Source organism: Dendrobates tinctorius, unplaced genomic scaffold, assembly GCF_039654945.1.
Source record: "Dendrobates tinctorius isolate UK_male_01 unplaced genomic scaffold, ASM3965494v1 ptg000222l, whole genome shotgun sequence".
Taxonomy (NCBI): Eukaryota; Metazoa; Chordata; class Amphibia; order Anura; family Dendrobatidae; genus Dendrobates; species Dendrobates tinctorius.
In genome coordinates this window covers 3,431,244-3,453,160 of record NW_027361889.1, presented here as the reverse complement: position 1 = coordinate 3,453,160, position 21,917 = coordinate 3,431,244, and the positions used below count along the sequence as shown (strand labels likewise).

The following is a 21,917-nucleotide window of genomic DNA, read 5'->3' as shown; positions in this document are numbered from 1 at the left end:
CCAAGCATCAAAACGGTTAAACATGGGGACCTCATGCTACCCCATCACCTTCCCCCCCTCATTGTGATCATGGTGATGGGTGGTCTCTGCTATAAAGGGTCATAATATGATTGCTGATAAGACGGCTTATTACAATACATTAGTATTATAGTAGTGATTAAAGTTCACTAGTCGGGTCGAGGGAGGAGAGGACTAACCTAAAACACAGTGTAGAAGAGTTAAAATTATTTAAAAAAAAAAGGGCAAAATTGAAAATGGTATCTGACCGGCAGGCGAGATGTTACAGAGCAGGAGGAGCTGATCAAATTAATATATATTTTTGTTTTTTTAACAGATTCAGTAAAACATGCATTTTCTTCATTGAAATTCCCGATGTTTGTATGTATATGAGTCCAGTGGGCGGTCCTACCAGTGATTGACAGTCTTCCCTGTCGATCACTGAGTAGGACCGCCCACTGGACTCCTATACATACAAACACCAGGGATTTTCTGAATGAATGAATGAACAAACTAGAATCTTTTCCCATAAACCTATATATCATTTTGCTCAGCTTCTCCTCTTCTATCTGTGCTGTCCACAGTTTGGATGTGCAGTGCGAAACGTTTCCTTTAAAAGCTTAAATCGGCTCGCTCTTCCCATTTGTTCCAAAAAAGATGAAAAATAGTAAGATAACACATTTGAAGACAGTAACAAATGATTAAATATCATAAACAATTGCTGCTTTTTGGATACCTCGCCCCTGAAAGAAAAAATATAGATGAAAAAGTGATTAAAAAAAAAGGCCCATGTACACCACAATGGTACCAAAAAACACTACAAGTAGGGATGAGCGGATCCGTGGATGTTCGGATTTGACTGAACTTTTGTCCAAAGTTCAGATCAGGTACCAGAACAGGAACCCAAATCCTATAAAAGTCAATGGGGACATTGGTGCTGGAAAAGGGTCATAGTAAGGGCTCCCTCTCTCTCAACCCAGTTCTCCCGGAACTCGGAATTCTAAAATGGACATTCGAGAGAAGCCTTGAGTTCTAGTGTCCGGTACGAACCCCGAACTTTAAAGTTCGAATTCATTCATCTATAACTACAAGTCATCCTGCAAAAACAAAAACAAAAACCTCCAAGTGCTTAAAATATGATGACAACCCTACAGAACAATATATAGGAACATTTACAGGACCGGTAGATGGGTCTGTGCCTTTTTGTCCGATAGTGGAAAGTATAAAGTTTTAGCCAATATTCATTCTCGCTTATTATTCTGACCACAAGATCATAGTTCTTCGAGAAAGGGAGGAGAAAACTGAGGCCAATCCTGCGCCCCTCCTTTGCTTCACCTTCTGTATGAAAATAAGAGTGTATGGGACACCCCACCCTCTGGTGAGAGGAGTACAGAGCGTAGGCAGGGTGCCAGTCAGCACGACCACAGTGTGCATTGACTCTGTCTAATGAAAGCCAGGAAAGAACACATTACACAGTGTTTCTTTAGAGAGCCAGCTAGCCTTCAGTGATTGCAATCAATAAAAACACTCTGCAAGGGGCCCACAGAGGGAGAGAAAGAGAGAGACAGATTGAGAGAGTGAGCAAGAGAGAAGGAGAGATCTCTGCTGAGGTTGCCTGACACTCTCTCCCTTCCCCCTCCAACAAAAACAAGTGGAACTTTGAAAGTCAGAAGACAAGCTGGTCTCCTTTCAAAAGACAGAACAGCTCCGCGTTTCCCCTCCGACGGGTCCAAGCAAGTTATAGGACCGACTTGTTTTTTAAGAGTGGGATGTGAGACGTCCAACAAGTGCAGCATCTCTGAAACACATCCCATTCCCAGAAACGGTGACGACAAAAGGAAGAAGAAGCAGACATGGGATGGGATCCAGTAAAACAATTACAGGATGGCTAATACTGGAAATCCTGGCTGCCCAAAAATACAAGGTGATCTATTGGAATTTACCAGAAGAGGCTGCATGTGCCAGGAGGCTGCCGGTAAAGGTAAGCAAGAATATATGTCAATCATAGAGTCGTATTCGTGACGTCTAAAATCGATCAGATATAAAAATTATATAACTGCTTGATATATCCCATATTGGTAAAACGTCATGATGCTGAGTATTATTAGGACACCGTCCCTTGGGTGCGTGAAAACATAACATTCTATAATCGTAGTGTCATGCGATACATCCAACTTATCAAAAATATGGTAACTTTTCTTAAAGCCTGGTTAATGACAACGAAGTTATACAGTATTTGGCATGGGCAAATCCTGACTGCGTACACACTCCCCTTGCCAGTTAGGATTTATAACCTGTCAATGTTTAAACGCATCATCAATGGGCGAATTCCATCACCTGCAAATTATGAAGAGGGTAACCAAATTTAGTAGAAAGGTCTAGAATTTACTATGCAAACAGTCTTTTCAGAGAGGAAGAGGACTTGAACCCTAAGTGCCATATTATTTAAATTCAAAAGGAGGAGCATTGCATGGCCATTAAGTCTCCTTACGCAGACTCCACACTTTCCTCCAGGAGTAACGTTACCCCTTAGAATTTAATAGGGATATATACTATGAATGCCCTTTTTTATGTCGCATGTGCAACCAAAACAAACATTCAATGAGATGTAGTCAATATGCAGGAAACTTCCCAGGTTCTACAGCTGCAGTGTAATCAGTATCACACCACCTGCGATCGACATGCCATGTGGAGGCTTGCAGTACCATTGACATATTTTTGCCCACTGTTTACGTAGATGACTATTTTAATCCTTACATCATTCCAAAAATGCGCTGGAAAGTAGAGACCGCAAGGTGAAACCTTTTTATAGGTATTGACCTTACATAATATTTGCACCAAAAGGGATGTACCCCAAAGATTATTGCGATACTGATGTGCCCCGTGAAAATCCCAAGATATTTGCCAGTCAATTCATTGGGAGGTTAAATCCCAAGATATTTGACAGTCAATTCATTGGGAGGTTGGGTGGTAGATAAATATTCAACCCATTTTTGAGAGTCTCAAATTTTTTCTTTATGAAAACTTTAGTTACTTTTCTCCCAGTCAAGAAGAAGGCGCTGCTTGCTTCAAGAATTTGAGCAGGGCTGTTTGCACTGAGCTGTGTGTGTGTATAGCTTCGGTTTCATGCTCCAGGGGGTGGTGAGGACGGCTGATGACATGAATGCACATTGACTAAGTTTTCAATGTCGCTAGTGTGGGGTTGTATTGCCCTCCCCTGAGTGGGAAGGAACAGCAAGACAAGTAGGTCCTCTTGGTGTTATTGTAAGAGTGCGCTGAAGATAGAGGGGAGGGAAGACAAAAAAGGCCAAATTTCTCAGAGGCTGTACTCATTTTGAGAGTCTGCCAGACTCTAATGTGTTACACATGCTTACACTAGAAATACTCTGGAGCCGTTCCTCCATTCTTAAATTACACGGCCTTGCATGCAAAACACACTGTATGGGAATGATATTAGTCATATATTCGTCACATTTCTAGGTACAGACCGCGAAATATGGTTCTCCGAGCCCCATACACAGTAGATGAAATTCGGCCAAAGTAACCGATTTTGGTGAGATAAGCCAAACCATCTGCGGTGTATGAGGGCCCCAGACTTCCTCCTACAAATAATGTTTTGGATGAGAGAAGGATTGGACATTTTGTTTTGGACTTGATATTTCAATGCTCGATCCTTTTTTCAAGGAAAAGAAGAAGAGTCTATCAGGGGCTTTGTGAAAACAAAAGGATGCTTGCCAAAGCCAAGAGCTCATGTGTATGGGGGAATCAGGAAAAATAGTGGTTCGTAGTATTAATGTTCACCTGACAGCTATTCTACATGTACGGCCAACTTATCATTGTTGGTTTATCAATTGATCGCTGGGTTTTGACCTTTACGATCCCAGAAGATCAGCACAATGTAGGGGCTTTGCTATAGTTTACATGCACAGTGGCTCTCAATCATGAGTGGGTATGCTGGTCCTGCAGCCCGTCCAGTTCACCAGCGCCATGGCCTCTACATTGTGTGTTGATCAAATGTTGGCCGTCCACCAATGAAATTTTCATGGCCTAGCCTACAGATAGATCAGCTAAGGTCAAGTCTTTGAAAACCCTTTTGATTTGGTATCAATGGACCAAATTTAGAAATATTCAGAATCATCAAACATTGAAGAGCATATAAAAAAGTATACACTACTGTTCAAAATTTTGGGGTCACCCAGACAATTTTGTGTTTTCCATGAAAACTCATACTTTTATTAATCAAATGAGTTGCCAAATGAATGTAAAATCTAGTCCAGACATTGGCAAGGTTCGCAAAAAAGATTTTCATTTGAAATAATAATTTTCTCCTTCAAACTTTGCTTTTGTCAAAGAATGCTCCCTTTGCAGTAATTACAGCATTGCAGACCTTTGGCATTCTAGCAGTTAATTTGCTGAGGTAATCTGGAGAAATTTCACCCCATGCTTCCAGAAGCCCCTCCCACAAGTTGGTTTGGCTTGATGGGAACTTTTTGCATACCATACAGTCAAGCTGCTCCTACAACATCTCAATGGGGTTGAGATCTGGTGACTGCACTGGCCACTCCATTACAGATAGAATACCAGCTGCCTGCTTCTTCCCTAAATAGTTCTTGCATAATTTGGAGGTGTGCTCTGGGTCATTGTCCTGTTGTAGGATGAAATTGGCTCCAATCAAGCGCTGTCCACAGGGTATGGCATGGCGTTGCAAAATGGAGTGATAGCCTTCCTTACTCAAAATCCCTTTTACCTTGTACAAATCTCCCACTTTACCAGCACAAAAGCAACCCCAGACCATCACATTACCTCCACCATGCTTGACAGATGGCATCAGGCACTCTTCCAGCATCTTTTCAGTTGTTCTGCATCTCACAAATGTTCTTTTGTGTGATCCAAACACCTCAAACTTGGATTTGTCTGTCCATAACACTTTTTTCCAATCTCCCTCTGTCCAATGTCTGCGTTCTTTTGCCCATATTAATCTTTTCCTTTTATTAGCCAGTCTCAGATATGGCTTTTTCTTTGCCACTCTGCCCTGAAGGCCAGCATCCCGGAGTCGCCTCTTCACTGTAGACGTTGACACTGGCGTTTTGCGTGTACTATTTAATGAAGCTGCCAGTTGAGGACCTGTGAGGTGTCGATTTCTCAAACTACAGACTCTAATGTACTTTTCTTGTTGCTCAGTTGTGCAGCGGGGCCTCCCACTTCTCTTTCTACTCTGGTTAGAGCCTGTTTCTGCTCTCGTCTGAAGGGAGTAGTACACACCGTTGAAGGAACTCTTCAGTTTCTTGGCAATTTCTCGCATGGATTAGCCTTCATTTCTAAGAACAAGAATAGACTGTCTAGGTTCACATGAAAGTTCTTTTTTCGGGCCATTTTGAGAGTTTAATGGAACCAACAAATGTAATGCTCCAGATTCTCCACTAGCTCAAATGAAGGTCAGGTTTATAGCTTCTCTAATCAGCCAAGCTGTTTTCAGCTGTGCTAACATGCTTGTACAAGGGTTTTCAAGGGTATTCTAACCATCCATTAGCCTTCTTACACAGTTAGCAAACACAAAGTACCATAAGAACACTGGAGTGATGGTTGTTGGAAATGGGCCTCTATTCACCTATGAAGATATTGCATTACAAACCAGAAGTTTGCAGCTAGAATAGTCATTTACCACATTAACAATGTATAGAGTGTATTTCTGAATCATTTAATATTAGCTTCATTGGGGGGAAAAAAAACTGCTTTACTTTCAAAAATAAGGAAATTTCTAAGTGACCCTAAACTTTTGAACAATAGTGTATATTGAAATTTCTTTAATTCAAAAGTCCAAGAACCCAACAAAAAAATGTGTCTGCTGGGGTGTTCAGGTCTCGCTTCCAACAAACAGTTGATTTTAGAGGAAGAAGTCATGGAAAGCCAAGCATTTTCCCTACAGAGGCTTGAGCCCTACAGAGTGGCACTCCGTTATAGCTCCTAGAGGAGGGTTTCAGAGCTGGAGATCCATCGCTATGATGTCTCTACAATTGATAGGAGTTGTCTTCATGAGACCCCTGCCATTTGCACACACCAGAAGATTTGACCATTTGGTTCTCCCCCCATCATGACAACTTTGAGCAATGAAGTTTCTCATGGGTTTGGACAGTTGGTTGAATTCCTCAAGGTCGCTTTACACTTGGAATCTGGTGTTTACTCAGTCACCACAAAGCAACATAATGTGGATTCTTCAGCTGCTTTCGTGTAATGGTGCAGTACATGCAATCCTGCTGACAGTGCAGGGAAACGACTGGATGAAACATGGCGTGCTTAGCTCAGCTCCGACATGGAGATCTAGTGGCAGGCCTGCCTCTTATATCATGTAGTAACCTCTAAATGGATACCTCATGTGCCTCATTTCAATACAACCCTTCCAAAAATATAAAGGGGAAATAAAATCTTCTGGAATTGTTCCCTGAAGTCTTTGCACGTATTTTTTCTGCATAGCAACTCGTACTTCCTCCTGAACACAAATATATACTGGAGCGGTTACTATACATCTGGGGCATCCGGTAAACGTTCTACTTTATAGGGTGACATCATTCCCTTTTTTTTTGTATTATTTTTACTTTTTTTTCATGTGGAGCCTTATTTATAATGCGCGTGTTGTGCTATCTAATCCCAGTGATCAGGTGGCCACCCATGGGTCCAACTTCTCAAATCCTCCACTGAAGTTTCGTCGCCCATACCTTATTAACGGACCCAAGGTTTTAAAAAAAATCTATACTTATTTCCTGGACAAGTACTGCTCCTTCAATTTCAGCCATGTGTGCCCCATTGGTCTCCTGACATACACAATGTCATGAGACCACTGCAGCCATTATAGTCCCATGAGAGCAGAAGAAATGTGAAGGCTGCAGCTGATCACATGACACTGTATATGTCACAAGATCGATGGGGGACACAGGGCTGATAAAGGACGAGCGGTGCTCGTCCAGGGGGCAAGTATAGACATTTTTTATGCAACACCCTGAGTCAATAACAAAGGTTGTCCACATTTAGGGCAAAGGTAAAAAGATAAAAACAAAAGAATATCAAAGAACATAGTTTAGCGAAAAAATGGAAAATACAAATTGCAAAATTGCGACAACTGTACTGGGCACAAAGTGCACCAACCTTAAAGTATAACCCTAGTTATAAAGTAAGATAATTACACAGAATTCAATAGAAATGCAAACAGATAAAAAAAATGTGAGACACAAAAGAGCCAAAAGGTTATCAACCAGGTTGGAATATTGTAAAGATAAAGGTGAGACAATCACCCCAAACTTGATGTGTGTTTCGCAGTACGCTTTCTCAAAGGGTATAAAGACTTTTTTCTATATTATGAAGTAATGACATATTTCTAGGATATGAGGCCTTCACTAATTCTGAGAATGAAGGAGACACAGAAATCGTTTAGTAATATTATTATTATAGCGAAGTTACACAAAAAAACTAGAGAAGTTCGCAACAGCAACCAATCTCTTCAATGGTTTTTAAAAAAAAAAACCTTGAAATGATTTGTCAGCACCACTGTTTTACATAACTTTTTTATAAACCTTCCCTGCATCTTTCATATGACTCTCAAAGTCTTGCATTCATTTAGCAGGAATTCTGAGTTTTACTCTACATGATCTGTGCTTGCTCATACATTTTGAATGGATGCCAGGGGAAACTCAAACTTGAGAATTGTCCAAAGAAAACCATTTTTTCTTCTTCTTAAATATATAAAGTTCATAAAAATAGAGGAATTTACACCGAGGTTAATTGCAAAAGTAAACTGATTTGTGAAACACTAGGGATTACACCTCATAATCGCACCCCTACACAATAAACTTCCTCCGACTACATTAGAAAAGGGACAGATGTTTGGGCGAATGGACGAGTGCAGGAATGTGGCTGTTAGGGGGTAAGTGGATAGTTGGATAGATAGGGTAGATGAATGGGTGGGTAGTTAAGTGGGTGGATAGGTGGGTGAGTGGGTGCATGGATGATTGATGGGTAAGTGGATGGATGGGTTAATGGATGGATGAGTGGGTGGATGGATGATTGATGGGTAAGTGGATGGATGGGTTAATGGATCGAAAAGTGGGTGGGTAGGTGGGTGAGTGGGTGCATGGATGATTGATGGGTGAGTAAGTGGATGGATGGATGAGTGGGTGGATGGATGAATGGATGGATGAATGATATATGTATGGATAGATGTGTGGATTGGTGGGATGATGGGTGGTTATGGGTGGATGGGTTGTTAGTATTATTTATTATTATTATTATAGCGCCATTTATTCCATGGCGCTTTACATGTGAGGAGGGGTATACATAATACATACAAGTACAGTAATCTTAAACAATACAAGTCACGCCTGCTACAGGATGAGAGAGGACCCTGCCCGCGAGGGCTCACAATCGATTGGTGGTTATGAGTGGGTGGTTATGGGCTTTGGCTATGGGTGGATGGGTGGTTATGGATGGGTGGGTGGGTATGAATGGATGGGTGTGTAGTGGTGGATGTGTAGATATGGATGGGTGGGTGGATATGGATGGGTGGGTGGATATGTATTTTGGATATGGGTGGGTGGGTGAATATGGATGAATGGATGGATGGGTGGATGGGTGGGGAAATATGAATGGGTGGGTGAATATGGATTCAAATATGGATGTGTGGGTGTGTAAATATGGATGTATGGGTGGGTGAATATGGATGGATGAGTGAATATGGATGGATGGTTGGATGGGTAAATATGGATGGATGGATGGTTGGATGGGTAAATATGGATGGGTGGGTGGGTGAATATGGATTCGAATATGGATGGGTGGGTAAATATGGATGGATGGGTGAGTGAATTTGGATGTGTGTTTGATATGGATGGGTGGATGGATGGATGGATAGGCTCACAATCCTGAGCCGAAATGTCGCCATTTTGGGCAATTAAATAGCCACCACCCTGAACTGGTGTTCTGCCTTCATTTTTTGTCTGTAGAGATAGATAGACAGACAGATGGGACAGAAGACCAAGCAAATCTAATGTTCATAAACTTCCTTTTTTCATCTCAGATACTCATGACAAGTCCACAGAATATGCCATAAATGTCTGATAGGTGCATGCCCCAGAAATGAGACCTGCATCATTACTTTCTAAGCAAACTGATTTGTCTTTAATATTTTTGGGCAAAGGCAAAAGGGCCACAGCTTACCCCAGAGCCTATTTCTTAAAGAAATCAGTTAAAATCCAAGAAAGATCTTTTCATGAGTACCTAAGACACATCAACAAAGCATTTGTTACTAGATTAACAATTTAGGCCTAAGAAAAATAATGTTTGTACATTAAAAAAGTTGAAAAAAAAAAATCGGTAACGTAGATAACAGCCTTTGCTCTACACATCACACGATGACTTGGGGCTGTAACATGGTGTGATCAAAGCCTTTATATGGCAAAAACGTCAAAAACAAACTCCAATTTACCTAACCCTACTGGAGTTGGGTATGGCCAACAAATGTTCTCTACGCAATTATCCGTTTGCCATATCCAAGCGCCGGTGCCCATCAAATTCATTTGTACAATCCTTCTAAAGGTTAAAAGGAGAAAACTGCTGGATGTTCACTGACCGAAAGACGGGACAGAAAACATTTTTTCCAATGTTTAGGTAACAGGGCACAGTGGAAATATGGTGGGAATACAGAGAAGCGCATGAGTAGATGCTTTCATTGGACTCAAAGTGTGGAAAGACAGAAGCTCAGTCTTTAGTGTAATCTTTTGATCACTTAAAAAAACTTCTAAACCCGTATATGTAAGTGAAGAACGAACACATGGTTTACAGTGAAGTCTTTTTTCTCTTCTGCTTTAGGCGCATTTTAATGAAAGGGGATGCGTGTGCTCATAAAAAATAACCTAGATAAAAGAATAACTGTAAAAGAGATGCCTTTTTCCTAGTTAAAAGACCCTCAAACTTAATAAACAGCTTTGTATGAAATAGCTGCTTGCCTATTAGATCTAACAATCCTTTGGATGTCCCTTAGGGTATCATTAATAGGTTAAAAAAACTGCTGAGCAATGCGTTTGTCTGCCTTCACATTCCGTAGTGCCATAGGTGGCCGCGGCCGGGTTCTACACATCCACATTCTACTGATTTGAATAGGGGCGGATGTGCAGTACCCAACCGCGACCACTATATGGTCGATGGAGCTTTGCAGCTCTGTAACGGAGCAGTGCCAGCCGATCGGTGGGGGTCTTGGGTGTCACATCCCCACCAATCAGACATTGATGTCCTATCCTAAGGACGGGCCATCAATGTTAAAGTTGTGGTCAACCTCTTTAGCAAAAAGTTAACAAAAAAAACCTACAAGAAAATATAGGGTCAAGTTATTGTTTCCCCAGAGCCCTGGAACATGTGTTTATGATTAATGCAAATCAACGCCATTGTACAAAAAGGCCATTTGCGCCTCCTACCCATACAGTTAGTCTTGATCCCTACGTGGGGTGATATCTCACTAAGCTCTGGTGATAATTAAAAAAGAAAACCTCACCTCCATTCTTATGTGCCAATTCTTCAAGATTCAGAATGGAGTGAGTGGCAGAGTGGTGCCACCATCTGATCTGTCTGCAACACTCACATAGACTCTTATGACTTGAAACATCATTTTAGGCTTAAAGAGGATTTCCACCACTGGATAACCTTTTCTCAAAAGCTAAACTGTCCATCAAAAAAAAAAAAAAAAGGAAAAACATATACTTGCTTCCAGGATTGGCGCTGTTCTTTTGTTGTGAGCGCTGTCAAATGTCCATTGGGAGACCCAGTGCTGACATTGGAAGAACGGCATTTGTACAGCGGAATCTGTCAGTAGGATCAACCCTCCATATATTTGGACATGGACGTTGTATTAAGTTGTATAAAATGATACCTTGATATCTGCAATCCGACGTCTTATTCCCCAAATAATCCACTTTATTCTTAATGCATAAATTAGACGTTAAGATCTATGGGTCGGACATAGATCTCCCCAAAAATCTGCCCTCAGAGCTTATTTAAAATGAAGGAGTGTTACCAGTGTGAGACATCTAGATCAAGATAGTTAGTCAATGAAGACAGTGAATTAAGAGTTATCCATCGGCTCTCGCTTGTGCATCCGGAGGTGAGAGTTGCCCGAACGTTACGTCAGGCCTTGTCCATGCTTCCTCATCCCAAATAATAGAACAGATGTATGATATCTGCCGGCTGTGCACAATGGCTGCCAATATCTAGTCCCTCTCATCTCCTGAGGCAGCACATTTTAATTAGATGTGAATTTAGGAATCGAGTCTCCCATTGTATCCTATGAACTGGAAAAACAGGTAAAAGCGTTGACTGATCTCTGCGTGCCGCCTGTACCTTCACTGTGACTGCACGAAAGTAAGGAACAACACCATTTATTTTTTTTCTACAAAGCAGATGTTTCAAGCCAGCTGAACAAGCAATGAAAATCTATTTTCTGACCCTATTACAATATACACACTTCAAGTCTTGTTTTCCCCTAAGGCTCCTCTTTCAACACTTGCTGGGGTTTATTTAGAGAGAGACGATTCTCTATTGGTCTGCCAGTTCGTTCGGCTGTGATGAAAAACGATGGAGCAAAAAGTTCGTAAATTTCAGATAATTTATCTCACGAGCGAACGAGAAATGACTTGGACTTTACTACTGTGTACAGAGCAAGTATGCGGAGAACGCCGGTAGACTTCAGACCCTATGACGAGGGTAGATCATGGGAGTGACGTGCCAAAATTCCTGTATAATAGTAGTTCCCGTAGAGTACGTGGTCAGGTCCTTTAGTTTATAGAGAGCTTGAAAGCTTTTCTGGTGCATCTGTTTCAGCCTAGGGTCACGTGGTGATTATCGATTGTCATGGTCGCATTGCCGGTTACCCCGATGCATTGTTTACAAAAATCCAAACCAGATTGCATAAGACGGTCATCAAAAACTGTGGTGCAAATCACTTGCGACTGTGATTTGCTTAAGACTTTTTTTTTTCCAGTGCCAAATCACAATTCCAAAACAGTTGAATGACTAACGCTTTTGGCCACACAACTTGTCTTAAGCTCGATGACCCTATGTCATCGTGCAACCCTAGCCTTAGAGTATAACTATGTTAGGAGCGGTAACTAGAGGTGGTGCCAATCGATTGGCACATCTCATGTCATGGAAGCCGAAGAACCACCTCATACCTGCCGTCACTCCCGGCTCTTCTTTTGATTACCCAGTACGGCACAAAGTTACATGCGCATCACACCACAACCATGACTGTCACGCCAGGATGGCTAATTGAAAGAATTACTAAGCATGATGGCAGGTAAGAGGCGATTCTCCAGCTCCTGTGCCATGGCTGAAGGAATGGGATGTGCAAAAAAATTCACACCAACACTAGATACCTAAGATTCTGGTCCATTTTTGGTATTGAAAGGGAATCTCTGGATGTGATGGTTCTCATTTATTTTTTAAAACCCAAAAGACTGCCTCGTTCCAAATAGATTCCGATGTATTATCCGTAATGGTCAAAATGGAGACCAAGTGGTTGCAACTGACTCAAGACTTACGCAGCAAAGCAACTGTCCACAGGGCGCAACACATGTTACAATAAAATGCCTTCCAACAGTTATGTGGTAGCCATTCCTAAATGGGCAGGAGGAGGTGAGCTTTGACATCACTTACTTTGAATGTCGAATCCTGTGTTATCTACAGTTTATAGAGGTGTTATCTGTGACTATTATCCTGTCTGTCTGTGATGATAATGAGACTACTGGAAAGTACCAGTGGTCAGTTTGAATATTGCAAGATTTATATGTTTTTTGTTTGTTTTTTTAATGCAGATTCTGATATATAAAAAAATAAATTTAGCATTAAAACCTTATTTAAACACTAGGCAATATTCTGATGACCTATTGTCTTTAAGGGCTTGGAATCGTCCAGGCCACAAGCTCGGATAGGTTAATGTATATTGCAGCCTTCCAACATGCATATAAACGAGTTTTATGGAATTGTATCTTGGAGAACAGACGCCAGCTTTTAATTTGTGCACATAAATAACATATTTCTTTAAGAAACATTGGGAGCTGTCTCATAAACCAGCACCTGTTGTAGACTGGGAAGCGATGGTTCCAGATGCTGTAAGGCACTTCTCCCTGCTCTGCACACTTCTCGCATTTGTTAGGTGTTTCATGAAATAGGCACCTTGTAAATGGGAACGAGTCCTCCAGGTGCCTCCAGCTTAAATATCCATTCTTCTAAGCACAAACCCTTGCTGATGAAGGAACCTCTTGAGATGTTTCTCGAGATGCGAATATATTTTGATGTCTACAACAAGTGGCTTTTCAGCAGTTGCAAATCTTCTACACTTCAGTCTGCAGCTGTCGGGGCTTGCTGGGGGTTGTAGTTTTGCCCCTGCTGAACAGTTGTGATATGTAAGCCCAATTAGTTTTTACTCCTGATGAAGAACATCTAGAGGTGGCCATCTAAAAGGATCGTTGAGCTTCTATGAAAGTATTGTTGCTCACAATCAACAGTATTGGCGGAATTAGCTAAGGGTTGGTGACATTCTTTAATGCGGCACGGCTGGAATAAGAAAAAACAGGATGTTGATATGCACAGCATGACATTGGGCAATACAGCCGCGTGCGTAGGCCTCCCAGGAGGCATTTTCTGTTCTATTGAAACCATCAGAAAACCAAAACCATATGCCTATTACATGAGATAGTAAAAATCCCCCCCCCCCACTGTAAGAACTGGAAATTAAATGGTTTCCGCAATACTTAAACAACGATGGCCTGCCCAAAGTCTTATTATGCTTGATATTATTCCTTTTATAGTGTAAGGCTTAGAATTCACCTTTTTATTACAAAAATTAAGTTTAGCACTAAATGTCCTGCCACTAGGATCCCTAGGAATCAGGAATCAGCTGCAAACTGTGCAAGTCCCTCGCCGCAGATGTTTAAATTCTCTGCAGTGCCTCCACAGAAGAATAGAGGTATTACATGGCTTTGTTTGAATTCAGGGAACTGTATGTGTAATATATAGATGCCCATTGAGGGCCCTAAAAATACACTATGTTATTCTGTTCCAAATAGATTCAGATGTATTATCCGTGACGGTCAAAATGGAGACCAAGTGGTTGCAACTGACTCAAGACCTGATGAGCTTCAGGACACCAAGCTCTATGTGTGTTGCCAAAATTGTCACCTAGAGGCCTACATCAAAAAAACTTTTAAGATTTCACATCGGAGGTAAATTAGCTCTCTCCTACAGGGAATAAAGCTAGTTCAGAAGAGTCTTCTACTGGTGGCAGTCACCTTACTAGTCAATGTTGACTCTATAATGAGCCTTGCCACGTAATTTTTAGCCATACCAAAGAGAAAAGCCCTCCATCTGCAGACAGTTGTTCATGGGGTCTTATCACTGGTTAGTAAGTAGAGTAGGATATTGGTTGACTGTTTAGAAGGACTTTGATGGAGATCTATGGGGTAAAGTTTCCAGGAGGAACTTTTAGGGGGGCACTACACAGCCAGCTTTCTTCCTTTTAGAAGAGGGTAATTTTGCATACCCATTTTCCCCCCGTGGGAGCGTTGACTGGCCTATAGACTCCTTGTCCGTGCTTCCCTCTACTAGGAGAAGCTTTAGCCCCTGGAGGCATACCGTACTTTATGTATAGATAATCTCACATATGAGGTTTGTTTTGTAGGTCCTACGGCTGTTGTCACCAACTTGAGGTTTTCCAAATATTCCAAAACTACAACTCCCAGTATGTTCTGACAACTGCAAGCTGTCGGAGCATTTTTGAAACTGTAGTTTTGCAACATTCGGAACCCCACAAATTGGTAAGCACTGGTCTCCAGCATTATAAGCATAGATGAACCCATATTGATCCTCTTTTGGCAGTGAGAACTTTTTTCTTCTACTTTTGCTCTACATATGTTATGTTCTTTGTATTGCATGATGTAATTTACCATCCGCATGTCATTCATTCCCATAAACTGATGGTGACTGGTATTTAACACATGACACCAGTATTGCCCTCAGCTGAAAGTCATGGGTTTAAAAAGGAACTGCTCCATCAATACCATGAAGCCCATTACCTGATGTCTAAGTAAATGTTTTCATGTTCACTTCTCCTATATACTCCTCAGGCAAAGCTTGATAAAATAAAGGGTTTTTTTTTTGTAATGCCCTGATGAGATGGGCACTGAACTTTCCAAAACCTCAAGATAGAAAATCAAGGGCACCTCAGCTACGACAGACTGTGCGAGGAGAGCTGGCTGCTAGTTGTGTTATTTCCTAAAGTAGGAGGATTGTACAGTACGTACGTAGCTTCTTCCTGCCCACACATACTGGAAAACACACACACAGCCCATCAGAACAGGATGTCTCATCAGTGCAGGCGAATGACAGCGCTCCGGATCAAGGAATGTTCTCTGCATAACATTATGCAAGGGGCTATGCGGGTCAACACGGTAAAGGAGTCCAATGTACTGTCTTACATTGCTAACATAACTGCTAAAGTTCAAGCAGCTAGTAATGATCTTGGCTGCCAAAGCTGCAGCGTTGCGGAAGAAGGTGCGATATTATATGTACAATTCACTATTTCTGCCCATGTTGATCTTCTAATGTGCCTGTGTTGACAGGACATCACCATACACGACCCTACTCCAGTGCTGATAGCGCCACTATTATTCTATTTTAATTCCACCATAACCAGTGATAGTCAGGATAAAGCCCTGGAGGAGCGGCGAAACGTTGCAGAATGTCGCCATTAGCATGCTGACTTCTGAACACTTGTGTTGAATAAAGAACCCCGTTCACTTGACAATTGGAGTGTGGCGCAGTGAACTCTCTTTACTGGACATAACCATGTCTACCTGCCTGGAGGACGCCACTGTATGAAAGACCAGAAAAAAAAACTGTTTTTGTTTCCTCAGAACAACTTCTCTCTCTGCGTTTCGCACCCAAACCAAGTCCTTCACCAAGAAAGAAAAACACCTGACGAAGGACTCGATTTGTGTCACAAAAACCTACTTCTAACAGAAAATTGTTCTTGAGAATCCATCGGAGTGGCGCTAAGAGGGGAAAAAAAAAATCACAATTTTCCTGTTTCCATGTTTTACAGACATCATCACAGTCTCCATTCGGGTCAAAATGGAGACCAGAGAACCTTGAGGAAACCCACGCAAACACAGTGAGAACATACAAACTCCTTGCAGATGTTGTTCTTGGTGGGATTTGAACTCAGGACTCCAGTGCTGCAAAACAAAAGTGTTAACCACTGAGCCACCGTACTGCCCACTATTGACAAAAACAACAGCCAGCATGGCTAAAAATTACAACAATCATCCAGCTACTGATAATGATGACCTATCCTAGTGTTTCTCAACTCGAGTCCTCAATTCACCCCAACAAGTCCTGTTTCTAAGATGTCCTTGGTATTGCATAGGTGATATAAAAAAGATCAGGTCTTCAGAAACCACCATAGTTGTCCTCAAATCATAACCTTTTGGTGGCACTTGAGGTCTGAAGATGTGAAACACTGACCTATGACGTGGATAGGCATCAGTAAATTAGTTCTGGACTAAGTCTAACCATTCTTCACAGTGAACATATTGACCATCAAATCAAACTTTTTTTTGAGGCACTTGAGGTCTGAAGATGCCCAACCCTTTTTCACAGTGAACATATTGACCATCAATCATCAAACCATAAGTTTTTGGTGGCACTGGAGGCCTGAAGATGCGAAGCACTGTCCTATTGGATAGGTCATCAGTAAATTACTGTAGTCTTTGACTAAGACTAACCCTTTTTCACAGTGAACACATTGACCATCAAATCATAAGTTTCTGGTGGCACTTGAGGTCTGAAGATGCGAAACACTGACCTATCACATGGATAGGCATCAGTAAATTAGTCTTTGACTAAGCCTAATCCTTCTTCACAGTGAACATATTGACCATCAATCATCAAATCCAACCTTTTTGGAGACACTTGAGGTCTCAAGATGCGAAACACTGACCTATCACATGGATAGGTCATCAGTTAATTAGTCCTGGACTGAGCCCAACCCTTTAACACAGTGAACATATTGACCATCGGGGGGCGTCAAACATCTAGAACCATCGGAAAGCACTGGATTTGACGAATATCTTCTTCCAAGGGTACAAAACCCAAATTTAGGGGCACAGAGGTGACAACCTAAAAATCTAACATTATTTATTGCATTATAATCAGCCAATAATTTTTTTTTTTTTAGAGCTGTAACCTCCTATATTTTCACTTTCCAAAAGAAAGCAGGTATTTCACAATCCTCCCGAAAACATTTGTTAAGTCCATTACTGCAGGAAATGATGTCCTACCAATTCAGCGTATTCCATGTAGAATTTACAGCACTTTCTCTAATGCCGAGAAACATCACAAATCATTAGGAAACCAGGGAACGATAAACAGGAATAAGTCTCAGGGAAACCAGAGCTACGATCAGTCAATGCTTGCCCTCAGCACTGGTGTAGGGTAACGGTTGGGATCCCAGAGTACCAATAGGAATTCGTTTAGGTGGCAGGGATACAGTGCGGCTTTTGTCGTTGTGCCAGAGGGGCTGTGCTGTTCTGCATTAAATCAGTACAAGGCTCCTTCCTTCTTAAATATCCACTTCAAATACAATCCGTACATTGAATCCTGGATGCAAACTACTGCTCACTGACGTGAAATAGATGTCTTCCTCTTATCCACAATAAAAGGGGGCAGTGTTTTCCTGTCGGCCTCAACAAACAAGTACGGTTACTCAGGAAACAAAAGCGACCGACATTTAGTTTAATGGGGGAAAGAAAAGGACTTAAAAAAAAATAATAATGCATTTAATAAGTAGGCAAATAAACATAATTCCAATTTGGAATAAAATTTATGCAGAGAAATATAAATGTTTAATAGGGTCACTGGCTTATTTTTGGTAGAAAGGATCCCCTATGATAAGCTCATCATAGGATTTTTGCATCTAGGAATCAAGCGATCCTTTCAGCAGTTGTGCATTTTCCCCACAGTGCCACCGCAGGACAATAAAGGTATCACATGGTTCCTATGAAAATCAATATGATCCACAAAGGGGTTGAGTCCTCCAGAGCCAGACATGCTCTTTTAAGCCACTTTTCATTCTGACCCAACAGACAGGATCATAAATGGTGGTCCCGCTTCTATTGACCACCTAATTGAGGACTTCAAATTTCTTTAAAGTGCACCCTCATGTAAATGGACATTCCACCCAAAGAATATAGTATAGTACGACTACAATTTTGTATTGTTCAGGCTGAAAAGGAAAGAAAATTATTTCAATTTAAATGGTAATCGTGGATCAATCGACTAATGATCAATCATCTACACTTTCAAAAATAAAAACGTTTGTTTTCAAATTACTCACACTGATGAAACGGTCCAAGTTTTTTTTTAATTGTGCCGCGTGTAACATGTTAACACGTGTTTAGGGTATTCTGGCTTCCGCTGATGTTATGTCCACTGCCCATGCTCCCCTCTGACTTGGTCTATGTACAAATCTTCATTACTGATGTCCGGTACGAGGGGGGCCAAAAATGTTCAAACATACATTGAGCATTCAGTGTGCGCCGTGCATGTTCAATGCAGTCTGGAAAATTACATATCACTAAATTCACATAAAAAACTGCGTTGTGCACGCCTGTTGTTATGAAGGCTCATGGTGGGGTACAATGCATCAAAATCATTAAGATGTGCACCCCACTTAATGAATCTGCCATATCTTCTCAGTGGTGTGCACCTCGCTAGAAATGATACTCCAGTCACTGACTGGAGTAGCATTTCTAACTAAAGCTACTCTGCCAAAATGGCATAACTTTTGATGAATTCGGTGGGTGGGTGCTGCAGTTCACAATGCAGACTCTGCCCACTTTGGAAGACCTGCCCTGCAAGACTTGGGGAAAAAAAACGCAAAAATTGAAAGTTTTAGGCTATGTGCCCACGTAGCGTCTTTCATGCAGAATATTCCTGAGCGGAAACGCACACCCTCTTCCCGGGTTAACGCATGCGTTTTATGAAGCGCTTTTGTAAGCGTTTTTGATGCTTTTGTTAAGCGTTTTTGCATGCGTTTTCGCAATACAATTGAATGTATGCGGAAATGCGTGCATTTCTGCAAAATTAATGAACATGCTGCGTTTTATTCCGCTTAGCGTTTCCGCATCGGAAAAAAACGCACCATTAGCACAACATGTGAGGATTCCATAATGATTACATTGGATGCTTTTCTTAAGCGTTTCCGCAGCAGAAACGCTTGTCTAAAAGCGCTGCGGAAACGCTTAAAAAACGCAACGTGGGAACACAGCCATAACGCAACTTCGCAAAAATTTTGCAAGTTTTCAAAGTGTTTTAGTTCAGAAAACTAGTGTAAATATTTTTTTTCTTTAACCTCCCCATTCTTGATTTCTCGGGCTATATATGGACTCTGTAAACAACAAAATTTTATGAAAGGCGCAGAATTTTATGAAAGGCGCAGTCACAACTCCCTCCACACAAAGATTCAAGCACTAGATAAGTTGGAAGCCAAAAGAGATTACAATTTGGAAGTTGTTACAGATGAATTATTATGATGGAAAATTTCTGACAAGCAATCACGCAAGAACTATGGCAGAAATTCCACGTTCGGCATAAACGTCGAAAGAAAAACCTACGAAGTACTAGTCATTTATGGTTGGTTTATTTGCAAGATGTTCCCTAGGTGCAAGCAGAAAGCTTTAGGCACCACAAGATAAAAATTATGGAACCCCAATCCAATATCTGTAACTTCCATGTGCCCTTTTTATAATACCAGTGTCTTGTGTGGCAAAGGGATGGACCAGAAATGATCGGTGGAGCCTAAAGCCACAAGCTGCCATCTGTCCCTGACCATTTGTATTCGGTCATCTTTATTCAGATATCGGAAGTTATCGTGGTTGGAAGGTGGAGCAATCAGTAGAGTCGTGAGAGCCACTGCTGAGGGTGCAACGACAGACATCTACTAGGCATCGAAAAGTATTGTGCACCTATACTGTGCCCAACCACAATGACCGCCGGCTGTGTACAGGATCTCTCAATGGGCCGCCAACACAACGTCACCACTGGTTTCCACCTACCAATGTCTCGTTGAGAGTCACCGGATACCTCCTTTAGGGATTCTAAACGGGCACAAGAGAAGACAAATTATTTTAGTGGATAAGTAAACGTCTTTGAAATTTTCACCCAATTTATTCCATCCACAAGCATCATCGGGCAACCTCATGAACAGGCGTTTGGCTTTACCAGTCTTCGGGGAGCCATCACCATCATAGAAGAGGTTTCATGTCCCAAACTTCACCCAGGCATTAGACATATCCATTTTAATGGCTTAGAACTACATGAAGTCCAAAAAGGCGTCCAAAAGAAGCCAGAGGAGCCGTATCATATGGAGGTTTTATACTGTTGTGTGCACAGCGCCTACGGACATGAAATTAAGATATAAGACTTGTCTAGTCTCCGGGTTGCCAGAGAAGAGGTCACATATGTCCACGAGTGCTGCATAAAATCACTAGCCTTATAAAGGCCGTGTGCCGTACGTGGAGAAAACATTGCTAAGGTCAGTGATGTGATTGCATTGCCGAGGTGTTCCGGCAACAATCTAGAAAGAAAAGAATACCTAAATGGTGCCGATCGGAGACACCATACGACGGCCAACAGAGAGCCCATTCCTTCAGTCTACATAAGGCTCTGCAAGGAACTTTTCAACTTTTAGCAGATAAGAAAGAGATTACATGTGATCTAGTCATGAAATGTTTAACACGCAGAGATGGAAACACCAGCAACAATGTGCGGTCGCTCGATGCGGTCAGAATCACTAACGAAGCGCAATGTCTAGACCCTCCAATAATCCAGCCGAGCCTGCTTAGCAGGAACCATGACAAGATAACGTCCCATTGTGTTCGGTAAGAAAATCTCTGAGACATGAATGTGACACTTATCTACATAAGTCAGTGGTGGTTGTCAGAGACGGAGATGAAATGACAAGCTGGATGTTGTATTGTCAACCCCCCACCCGCCCCACCACTCGTGCAGTGCCGAGCAGGGCGGGATGGGTGTCAGCCAGAGGGAGTCTAAAGATCAAAGTTACAAAACGGGTGAACGACTGCACTGAAAAATGAATGCTTAGACTGTACATCCTTCACAGTGTAGAGCTATGTGCATGTGGAGAGATCAACCTTGTTAATTTTTTTTATACATATTTATAAACTATGTGCACACTGTACAATGACGTAAAAAAAAAAAGCTACTCCAAAGGAAAAAAAAATAAAAATGGCTGTATAAAACCAACAAAGACAGGTTCACAAAGACCGTTAGGAACCATAAGGGACGGCCTGAGCTTATCTTACTTCATGCTAATAGGATATTTATTTTAAAATCTTGAACAACCCCTTTAAGGGCTTAAAGGGAATCTGTCAGTAGGATCAATCCTCCTAAGCCATCTATATAGCCATAGATGTCATAGAATGTTGAATAAAATGATACCTTCATATCGGAGATCCGATGTTTTATTCTGGAGAAAACACATTTTTCTTAACACGTAAATGAGCTGTTAAGATCTATGAGCCAGACCTAGATCTCCCCGAGAATCTGCCTCCAGAGCTTATTGTAAAAAAGGGTGGTGTTACCAGTGTGAGACAAGTAATGACTGACAGTCTGCTTTCCTGATCTACATGTCTCACACTGGTAATGCATTTTTACATTTAAATAAAGGTCAGATTCTCACTGAGATCTATGTCTGGACCATAGATCTTAACAGCTCATTTACATATTAAGAAAAATGTGGATTTCTCTGGAATAAGACATCAGATTGCAGATATCAAGGTATCATTTTAATCAGCTTCCTATGACCTAGG

The 21,917-nt window shown here is 41.5% G+C and overlaps 2 protein-coding genes across 7 annotated transcripts in view; one reads left to right on the top strand and one right to left on the bottom strand.

The window, feature by feature from the left end:
* Window positions 1–21,917, bottom strand: part of CHLSN (cholesin) — a 219,615-nt gene that overhangs the window by 44,086 nt on the left and 153,612 nt on the right. The gene's annotated exons all lie outside the window — the stretch shown is intronic.
* The window catches only part of GPR146 (G protein-coupled receptor 146), a 39,862-nt gene continuing 19,329 nt past the window's right edge, over window positions 1,385–21,917 (top strand). The window contains exon 1 of the mRNA XM_073555208.1: window positions 1,385–1,978. The gene's annotated coding sequence lies outside the window, so the exon portion shown is untranslated. The remainder of the gene's footprint in view (window positions 1,979–21,917) is intronic.